This window comes from Spermophilus citellus (assembly GCF_964194105.1).
Source record: "Spermophilus citellus genome assembly, chromosome: 7".
In the NCBI taxonomy this organism is placed as follows: Eukaryota; Metazoa; Chordata; class Mammalia; order Rodentia; family Sciuridae; genus Spermophilus; species Spermophilus citellus.
In genome coordinates, this window is record NC_138188.1 from 138,006,062 (window position 1) to 138,018,037 (window position 11,976).

An 11,976-nucleotide genomic window follows, 5' to 3' on the forward strand; every position below is an offset into this window, starting at 1 on the left:
CATAGAAAGTACTAGAAAAGTTTAAGCTGTAATCATTATATCTCTGTCTAGTTTATTTCAGGTTGGCATACCAAAATCAAATTTTCAGCCATACCTTTTCTTTGCTTTTTCTTTAGTGTAACTTTTAAAATAGCCCTCATGAGTAGGTGGCAGTTGGAAATTTAGAAACAGGCACACCTTCCACAAAGCTATTGAATATTAATTATGGAAATTTCCCTTCTATGATAGCAATGGTTTTTTAATTTATGCCACAAATCATATAGAAATTAATTTCAGTTTATTCATTGATATTCCATAATCCCATTAATATTACCACATAGCTTTGTGGTTTTCATCTCTAGAGACCAAGAAATTAGAAAAAAAGATGATATTCGAGTCCATTAAAATTTGTAGTAAACAATACAATTTTCTTTAAATCGTGTACTACTTGACTGAACCTTAGGCTGTTTCTTCTTTTTTCTCTTTGATTAAAAAAAAATCTTCTAAATTAGAAGAGCAGAAACAAGAAGCTATATAAAAGTTGGACAAATTCACATTTTTAAAATTTCTTGTAAAAGACTGATGATGGTGTGATATTAATCTGAACAGACATTTCCTGTAACTACTTATGGCCCATAAGGAATCAGCAGCTTAATGAGGACTCTGTATTCTTATCTATTGGTTTGGCTGTCTAAATGAGGATTTATTGGCTTTGGCCAACTCTACCTATCCCTTCTTTTTTAGTTCATTTTTTTTTCCAGATTTAATACTTCCCTGAGGTACACAAATGCTTTTTTTGGTTTGTGAAGCTCAAGGTCAATTTAAAGGCAAGTCCTTGGAGAAGCAGCATTTTTTGTGACTGGGTCATCTATTTCCCTGAATCTGTTACAGTTTTTGAGATATATGTAAGGAGGAGAAAAACAGATAAGCCAAATTGGTTTTTTGAGACGAGTAACACCTACAAATGGAGCACTATTGGCCATGAAAATGTAGCATAACAGTATTTATTCGGGAAAAAGATCTATTTGATCATTTTATTCTTTGCCTTGAAGTTAAAATGTCCATATCCTTATTTCATTAAAAAATTCATTCTAATATAAGCAGCTCCACCTCCTTATATCATATCCCCACCCACCCAGCCCTGGTTATGTCTATTAAACAAATTCTGTTTTGAGGTCATTTCTCTGTCCCAAGTTTCCCAGAATTACTGCTCCCCTCCTCCCAAAACTGTTTTAATTTGTGCAGCACGGCTACTCCAGAAGGAATATGTGCTAACAGGAGTATTGATTCAGTAATGGAGTTGCAGTTCAATTGTGGTGACAAGAAGCTTGATTTTTTTTTCTTTTTTTGAAAATGATCAAGATATTTAGAGTCCAGAGGGTAAAATTTACACATGAATCCACCTGATTTTACTTGTGACATTCCTTTTTACTTCTTCAGGGATACACTTGCTCAAAGTTAACACATTTGTACTTCTTAAAAAGCTTTTATAATTTGATCAGTTGCTTGCTTACAAGAAGGAAGTTGGGATTCTTTTGAGACCACCAGTTTTCTCATGTGTGACATTACTCCCATTATCGTACTGGGACTCTTTCAGACTTTATCTGAAGTACCTTGGGGTAGAAGGGCCACTAGTTAGGAGCCAGGAGGACTGGCTTTGATGCTGTCTTCTGCTCTTCACTAGTTGCTGACACAGGAACAGTCATTTACTTTTCCGTAGGGTCTCTGGCCATTTAATGCAATCATGAAGAACTATGTGTTCTTATGGGTCCTTTCCATAAAGGCAAACAAATGTATAAGAAACTGGAAATATTGAGCTTCAGTATAAATTTAGGATGGGGAGTGTCCAAGAAAATGCCTTAAATATTTTTTTTTTGTTTTAGTTCATTCCTTAATGTTAAGAAGTCTTGATGAAACATTCTAAGAACCTCGTATAGGGTGTGAATATGGAAAATGTTGAGCTGATTTCTGAGCCTCAGTCACCTTTACTCCACAGAACAGCATTTCCAATCAGACTGATGTTCACAGTTCTATTTCTGGCAGCAAACTGCTTGGCCACAGGGTTTGTACAATTTCTCTTTTTTTCTCAACACAGCACTTTCCTAGTACATGTAAACTCTGTGTTAATTATTTTGGCTGTTAGCTGAGAAAGAAGAAAAGCTCACATTTGCTAAATCAAGAATGACGGAGTGGATTCAGAAGTGCTCTTTCTACAAAGCGGCTTACACTCTGGAGCTAATGTAGACTGTCTTTGCTTCAATATGTTGCTCACAAATATCGATTAGTCATTTTTCTTTATTAGCCTATGTCCTCTTGGTGGTATAAAGCATTTGACTTTCCTTCTGTCTTCCAGGAGAGTGGAATGCCATAAACCTGCAATGACACTGTCAGCAAAAGGATTCCAGAGACTTCTGTAGATCTGGGAGAACAGATCATTAGTGTTAGTTTCTTTTACTAAAAAATAAATGTTAGAGAGAGTAGGTGCCCCCCCCCCACGTCCTTTAAAACCTTGTGCTGTGAGTAAGTGACCCGTAGTGAGATAGAAGACACACTGTGATGACATCATCCAGTTCAAGTCTAACCCTTCTTTAGTTCCACAGTGCTCCCTGGACAGAGTATTCTGTGCTTTTTAAAAGAAGGGCCAGAGGCCTATTCTTTGACCTACACAGCTGTCAGAAAAATCTAAGTGCCTAAGCAAAGAAGAGATTCTAGTTGAGGTCTTTCCCTCTAACTACCTAAGGAGTGTGTATTTTTAGGTGCAAAGGAAAGAATCAAGCTCCCTTCTTGCATTCAGGCATAGTTTTGACAGAACTCTGAGGCTCAAAAAATGGAGGTAGTTTATAATTGAAAGAGGAGCTTCTCAAGATCAGGAACTGAAAAGTTCTAAGAACCATGGCCATTATCTCTCTGTGCATCTGTTTTCTTTTTATGTTGCACACTAGCTTTTGTTATTCAGTCAACACAGTAGGGAAGATGACCACTTCATGAGCATAGGCCCTGAGATCATGATCTTTCTACAGGAAAACAGAGCATATCAAGCCGAGGGTATTTCAGTCTCAATACTAATTTCAGCAGGAGAGGATTGCATTGTCTCCGTTCATGCCAGGTGAATAGGCACTCTTCCTTGATCTAAATGTGTTGAGGGAGTTGGATAAGGAAACACATACCTGCCAGTGACGATTGTCCTCCCACCACCTCTGCAGACCCTCTAAGACTATAGATGAGGGAAACCAGTCCAGAATAATTATATCAAGAACCTTGACCATTGCTATCATAGTCACACCTCCAAAATTAAAGCCAAATAAATATTCTCAATTGATCTGCTTTTTAAAGCCTTTTCATGAGGTGTTCCTCTTTTATGCCAAAGTAGGAAATGAGACCCAAAGGACAAGACATATTTCTATTACCATTTCTTTGAATTTTAGGTACTATTTATTGAGTCTTCACTGCAGAAGAGAGAAATTTTGCTCTCTTTGATATTCTACATCCTCACCAATGCAACACAGGATTTTCCTCCTTCTGCTCACATACATACATACCACTCTCATACAGCACATTCCCATGCCTATTACATAGTTATAGCATAATTTTGAATAGAATAATAATGAATTGCTTAGTCCCTTGATAAATTTCGGAGGCTGGCTTTGAACTTTGGATCTTCTTGTCTCCGCCCAAACCACTGGGATTACAGGCATGCTCACCGTGCCCTGAGGAAGAGAAAATCTTGAAGTTTAATTGCTTCTCCAATAGCCTTTCAGCCAGTTTTCTTATTTTTAGCTCACATTCACTTGCACTCCTACCTGTAACACCTCCCTTCTCTATTCATGGGTTTTTGGAGAGTGGATGGAACAAATTGAATTATATTTCAGAAACTCACTGCTGGTTTAGGATTGAGTTTTTTGGAATCTCTAAATCATTTATTCATTCTGTTTTCCCAAAGTTTGTGAAAAGTTTGTGGCTATCATCTTCTTCATGTACTGTTTTATCTTTTGGGGTTTAAATAAAAAATAAAATCCTTGTATTGATAATTGTATTCTTGGAATTTTAAAACATATATACATGTAGACATAAAAATATTTAAAAAGTTCTATATACTTATTACTCCACTACAACAAAATACAAATATGTTGGCAATTTAGTTTTATCTACCATCATTGCTTCTTTTCTCCCTACTCCAATTCTTAACTAGTCTATTTTAAAGTAAATCCTGGATTCATGTAATTTCATTTATAAATAATTTTCATGTAAGTCTAACAGATAAGAATTTTAAAAATCATAACTGCAAAACAACATAACCAACAAAAATAACAGTAATTATTTAAGATAATCTAATTACAAAATTCACATCCAGTTCTCTCTGATTATCTTAAAAGTTGTCTTTTTTACATTTATTTCTTACTTTTTTTAAATCAGAAGCTTCATATTGTCCTGTTTATCAGCAAACACCTAATCATCAAACACATAGCAATAGGTCTTCTCTACCCATTTCTGTAGAGGAGTGGTAGCATCCATAGGCATGGCCACTTATCTGGGATCACTTTATATAGTGATAGTGTCAGCCTTTTATTCAGGCAAAATTGTTAACATTATCCTTGATCACACTCAGAAGTGACCTGGGTTGGGCAAAAAAAAAAAAAAAAAAAAAAAAAATTCTGTGGTAATCTAAGGCATGGGCACAGGTTCTACAAGCAAGGGAATAAGACTATAATTTACTAAAATCCTCTCATCATTATTTTCTGAAAAGACTTTTCTTTTAAATATGGGCTCAGAAGGATCTACTCTTCTTCCTATTTCACGTCAATTGTTTGATGAGAGGATCAAATATCCAGTGAATTCCCTTTATAATGAATGGATAGTTTTTTTCTTGATATATTGCTCAACTTGTTGACCCAGAACTTCAGTCTGGGCATGCAATTTTCATTCTGTATCACTGTACTTGACACCGTCATCTTGGGTGCAAATATGAGATGCACTAATTTGGAATAAGGATGATTACTGGTACAACTGTTTTATCATTCTTTAATTAATTACCTGGACAGCTCCTCATAGCCTGTTCGATTTCCAAGGCCCCACTGTTTGTGCAATTTAGTGTTTGAAAAACTCATTTATTTTGAGTTTCCCTTTATCTTTGAGGGATTTATATAGCCCCTCAGTTTTCTTAGGTTTCATTGTCAATCTGTTCCTACTTGGTTAATAGTATCTTCCAGGAACTCTTTGCTTTTCTGGTTTGTGGTAGTATACCTCCTAGCTTTCAAGTGATGTTATGCATTTATTTTTATCTTTTATTTCTTGTGTCATTAGAAAAGTGATTTGAGGAAGCAGGGAAGCTACACTAAGGAGTGTTTGATAAGGCATGATAAGTCAGAGTTTCAAAGATATTTTTCCTTCTTACTATAGACACCTTGAAATAATTTCTTATTTTTCAAATATGCTTTCAAAACATTTGACAGAAACCATCTTCCAGTAGAGAATTTAACTAAATATGACAACAGTTGTGCATCATGTTACTGAATCTTTGACGATTAAAATCCTTCACCCAAAGAAAAAGACAAGAAAGATGTCCTCATAAATATAGGTTTATTCTTTATTGTTAAAAAGAAGTGTTCTACCAAAAAAAATAGAATATGATTCCTAGAAAGATAGATAAAACTGATGCAATTCAGGAAAATGCAAGTAAAATAGTAATGAATTTCTATTATACACTCATCAGAATGACTAAAAAGAGAAAGACTAGTATTACCAAGTCTTGACAAGTATACAGAACAACCAGAATTCTTTAGAGAGAAACATCTGGTGGGTTTTTTTTTTTTGTTGTTGTTGTTGTTTAAGATGAGAGGAGAAAAAACACTGCAATATATCCTTCTAAATTTGAGCACTTGCAAACTCTATAACCCAAATGTTTGATGTTTAATTTCAAGGGAAATATACATAGTTGCACCAAAAAGACATTTAAGAGAAAATCCATAGCAATATTATTTTCATTAGTTCAAGACTAGGAGCAACATATTATTCATCAACAATAAAATGGATAAATAAATTATAAATCCACATACATTTGCATATACAGCATATAAGTACTACACAGCAATAAAAATGACAAAGTATTACTACATATAATAGAAATCAATCTCAAAAGTTACATTGAAGAAAAGGAATTAAGCTGAAAAAAGCATATATTGTATAACACAATTTATAGAGGTGTAAATAAGGTACAACTTATCTCTAATGCTAGATATCAGGACAATGGAAGGAGACTGAGTAATTGGAACTGAGATAATATGAAACTTCAGGTCTTGAAATGTTCTATATTTTGACCTGGTAGATATTTCAAAAAGTGTATCTATATTTGCTAATTTATTAAGTAATACTCTAATCTGTCTACTTTTCTGAATGAATAATACTTAATTTTTTTTCAAAAGAAATTGACCTACTTAAAAGTTAGTAAACCTCATTAAATCCAATATACACAAACCACCCACATCTACAAATTAGTATGTCTCTGTAAGAAAATGCTAATACTCTTTATTTACATGTAATCAAAGTTTTTAGAGAACTCTAAATTGTCTCATTAGTTTTTTTTTGCATTTTTAATGAATTTAATTTTAGACATTTAAAAACCTGAACTAAGTTGCCCTTTGCTATTACATAAGAGAGTTGAAACTAGAAATGAAAGCTATTCTTTTTTTTTTAATTTTTTTATTGGTTGTTCACAACATTACAAAGCTCTTGACATATCATATTTCACACATTCGATTGAAGTGGGTTATGAACCCCCAATTTTACCCCAAATGCAGATTGCAGAATCACGTCGGTTACACATCCACAATTTTACATAATGCCCTATTAGTAATTGTTGTATTCTGCTACCTTTCCTATCCCCTACTATCCCCCTCCCCTCCCCTCCCAACTTCTCTCTCTACCCCATCTACTGTAATTCATTTCTCTCCTTGTTTATTTTCCCATTCCCCTCACAACCTCTTATATGTAATTTTGTATAGCAATGAGGGTCTCCCTTCATTTCCATGCACTTTCCCTTTTCTCTCCCTTTACCTCCCATCTCATGTCTCTGTTTAATGTTAATCTTTTCTTCCTACTCTTCCTCCCTGCTCTGTTCATAGTTGCTCTTATTATATCAAAGAAGACATTTGGTATTTGTTTTTTAGGGATTGGCTAGCTTCACTTAGCATAATCTGATCTAGTGCCATCCATTTCCCTGAAAATTCTATGATTTTGTCATTTTTTATTGCTGCATAGTACTCCATTGTGTATAGATGCCACATTTTTTTTATCCATTCATCTATTGAAGGGCATCTGGGTTGGTTCCACAGTCTAGCTATTGTGAATTGTGCTGCTATGAACATCGATGTGGCAGTATCCCTGTAGCATGCTCTTTTAAGGTCTTCAGGGAATAGTCCGAGAAGGGCAATAGCAGGGTCAAATGGTGGTTCCATTCCCATCTTTCCCAGGAATCTCCATACTGCTTTCCAAATTGGCCGCACCAATTTGCAGTCCCACCAGCAATGTACAAGTGTACCCTTTTCTCCACATCCTCGCCAGCACTTGCTGTTGTTTGACTTCATAGTGGCTGCCAATCTTACTGGAGTGAGATGGTATCTTAGGGTGGTTTTGATTTGCATTTCTCTGACTGCTAGAGATGGTGAGCATTTTTTCATGTACTTGTTGATTGATTGTATATCCTCCTCTGAGAAGTGTCTGTTCAGGTCCTTGGCCCATTTGTTGATTGGGTTATTTGTTATCTTATTGTCTAATTTTTTGAGTTCTTTGTATGCTCTGGATATTAGGGCTCTATCTGAAGTGTGAGGAGTAAAAATTTGTTCCCAGGATGTAGGCTCCCTATTTACCTCTCTTATTGTTTCTCTTGCTGAGAAAAAACTTTTTAGTTTAAGTAAGTCCCATTTGTTGATTCTTGTTATTAACTCTTGTGCTATGGGCGTCCTATTAAGGAATTTGGAGCCCTACCCCACAATATGTAGATCGGAGCCAACTTTTTCTTCTATCAGACGCAGAGTCTCTGATTTGATATCAAGCTCCTTGATCCATTTTGAGTTAACTTTTGTGCATGGCGAGAGAAAGGGATTCAGTTTCATTTTGTTGCATATGGATTTCCAGTTTTCCCAACACCATTTATTGAAGATGCTATCCTTCCTCCATTGCATGCTTATAGCCCCTTTATCAAATATAAGATAGTTGTAACTTTGTGGATTAGTCTCTGTGTCCTCTATTTTATACCATTGGTCCACCCGCCTGTTTTGGTACCAGTACCATGCTGTTTTTGTCACTATTGCTCTGTAATATAGTTTGAAATCTGGTATCGCTATACCGCCTGATTCACACTTCCTGCTTAGAATTGCTTTTGCTATTCTGGGTCTTTTATTTTTCCATATGAATTTCATGATTGCTTTATCTATTTCTACAAGGAATGCCGTTGGGATTTTGATTGGCATTGCATTAAATCTATAGAGAACTTTTGGTAATATCGCCATTTTGATGATGTTAGTTCTGCCTATCCATGAACAGGGTATATTTTTCCATCTTCTAAGATCTTCTTCTACTTCTCTCTTTAGGGTTCTGTAGTTTTCATTGTATAAATCTTTCACCTCTTTTGTTAGGTTGATTCCCAAGTATTTTATTTTTTTTGAGGATATTGTGAATGGAGTGTTTTTCCTCATTTCCATTTCAGAAGTTTTGTCGCTGATATACAGAAATGCATTTGATTTATGCGTGTTGATTTTATATCCTGCCACTTTGCTGAATTCATTTATTAGTTCTAGTAGTTTCTTTGTAGACCCTTTTGGGTCTTCTAGGTATAGAATCATGTCATCTGCAAATAGTGATAATTTAAGTTCTTCTTTTCCAATTTTTATGCCTTTAATTTCTTTCGTCTGTCTAATTGCTCTGGCCAGTGTTTCGAGAACTATATTGAATAGAAGTGGGGATAGAGGGCATCCCTGTCTTGTTCTGGATTTTAGAGGGAATGCCTTCAACTTTTGTCCATTCAGAATGATGCTAGCCTGAGGCTTAGCATAGATAGCTTTTACAATGTCAAGGTAAGTTCCTGTTATCCCTAGTTTTTCTAATGTTTTGAACATAAAGGGATGCTGTACTTTGTCAAATGCTTTCTCTGCATCTATCGAGATGATCATATGATTCTTATCTTTAAGTCTATTGATGTGGTGAATAACATTTATTGATTTCCGTATGTTGAACCATCCTTGCATCCCAGGGATGAATCCTACTTGATCATGGTGCACTATTTTTTTGATGTGTTTTTGTACTCGATTCGCCAGAATTTTATTGAGGATTTTTGCATCTAGGTTCATTAGAGATATTGGTCTGTAGTTTTCTTTCTTTGAGGTGTCTTTGTCTGGTTTCGGAATCAGGGTGATGTTGGCCTCATAGAATGAATTTGGAAGAGCTCCCTCATTTTCTATTTCCTGAAATAACTTGAAAAGTATTGGTATTAATTCTTCTTTAAAAGTTTTGTAAAACTCTGCTGTATACCCATCCGGTCCTGTGCTTTTCTTGGTTGGTAGTCTTTTGATGGCTTCTTCAATTTCATCCATTGATATTGGTCTGTTCAGATTGTGTGTATCCTCCTGACTCAGTCTGGGCAAATCATATGACTTAAGAAATTTATCGATGTCTTCACTATCCTCTATTTTATTGAAATATAGGTTTTCAAAGTAATTTCTAATTGTCTTCTGTATTTCTGTAGCATCTGTTGTGACATTGCCTTTTTCATCCCGTATGTTAGTAATTTGAGTTCTCTCTCTTCTTCTCTTCGTTAGCATGGCTAAAGGTCTGTCGATCTTATTTATTTTTTTGAAGAACCAACTTTTAGTTTTGTTAATTTTTTCAATAGTTTCTTTTGTTTCAATTTCATTGATTTCCGCTCTGATTTTAATTATTTCTTGCCTTCTGCTACATTTGCTGTTGTTTTGCTCTTCCTTTTCTAGGGCTTTGAGTTGGAGTGTGAGCTCATTTATTTGTTGGTTTTTTCTTTTTTTGAGGAATGACCACCAGGCGATGAATTTTCCTCTTAAAACTGCTTTCATTGTGTCCCATAGATTCCGATATGTTGTGTCTGTATTTTCGTTTATCTCTAAGAATTTTTTGATTTCCTCCTTTATGTCTTCTGTAACCCATTGATAATTCAGTAATATATTGTTCATTTTCCATGTGATGTAGGATTTTTCCTTCCTTCTTTTATCATTGATTTCCAGTTTCATTCGATTATGATCAGATAAAATGCATGGTATTATCTCCACCCCTTTATATTTACTGAGGGTTGCCCTATGGCATAATATATGGTCTATTTTTGAGAAGGATCCATGTGCTGCTGAGAAAAAAGTATAGCCATTTGATGATGGTTGATATATTCTATATAAGTCAGTTAAGTCTAGGTTATTGATTGTGGTATTGAGTTCTATAGTTTCTTTATTCAACTTTTGTTTGGAGGATCTGTCCAATGGTGAGAGAGGTGTGTTGAAGTCTCCCATAATTATTGTGTTGTGGTCTATTTGATTCTTGAATTTGAGGAGAATTTGTTTTATGAATGTCGCAGCACCTGTATTTGGTGCATAAATATTGATAATTGTTATGTCTTGTTGGTGACTGGTTCCTTTTAACAGTATATAATGACCTTCTTTATCCCTTTTGATTAATTTAGTCTTGAAGTCGATTTTATTCAATATGAGGATGGCCACCCCTGCTTGCTTACGAGGACCGTGTGCATGGTATATTTTTTCCCATCCTTTCACCTTCAGCCTGTGTATGTCTTTTCCAATCAGATGTGTCTCCTGGAGGCAGCATATTGTTGGATTTGTTTTTTTAATCCATGATACCAGCCTATGTCGCTTTATTGGAGAGTTTAAGCCATTAACATTCAGAGTTACTATTGATATATGGTTTGAACTTCCATCCATGTTTGATTGTTTATCCTTTTTTTAAAAAAAATTTTAGTTTGTTTCTCCATGATTGTCTTTCTCCTCGCCCTCTGTCTTTACTGAGGCACTTCCCACTGATGGTTTTGGTTATTGTTTACGAAAGCTATTCTTTTTTAAAAAATTTTAATTGTTATATATGGCAACAGAATACATTACATTTCATATTATACATGCAGAGCACAATTTTTCATATCTCTGGTTGTACACAAAGTAGAGTTACACCATTTGTGTCTTCATACATTTATTTAGGGTATGATGTCAATCTCATTCCACCGTCTTTCCTACCCTTATACCCCTGCCCTTTTCCAATCTTCCCTTTTCCCTATCTAGAGTTCATCTAATCCTCCCATGTCCCCTACCCTCAATCCCATTAAAAATCAGCATGCTTAAATCACAGAAAACAAACAGCATTTGGTGTTTTGGGATAGGCTAACTTCACTTAGCATTATATTCTCCAACTCCATCCATTTATCTGCAAATGCCATGATTTTATTCTCTTTTAATGCTGAATAATATCCCATTGTGTATATATACCACAGTTTCTTTACCCATTAGTCTACTGGAGGGCAACTAGGTTGGCTCCATAGTTTAGCTATTGTGAATTGTGCTGCTATAAATATTGATGTGGCTGTGTCCCTGTAGTATGCTGTTTTTAAATCCTTTGGGTATAGACCAAGGAGTGAGATAGCTGGGTCAAATGGTGGTTCCATTCCCAGTTTTCCAAGGATTCTCCATACTGCTTTCCATATTGACTGCACTAATTTTCAGTTCCACCAGCAATGTATGAATGTGCCTTTTCCCCCCACATCCTCATCAACACTTTTTGTTGTTTGTATTCTTGATAGCTGCCATTCTGACTGGTGTGAGATGAAATCTTAGAGTAGTTTTCATTTGCATTTTTCTAATTGCTAGAGTTGTGAACATTTTTTCATGTATTTGTTGACTGATTGTATATCCTCTTCTGAGAAGTGTCTGTTTAGTTCCTTGGCCCACTTATTGATTGGGTTATTTGTTTTTTTGGTGTTAAGAT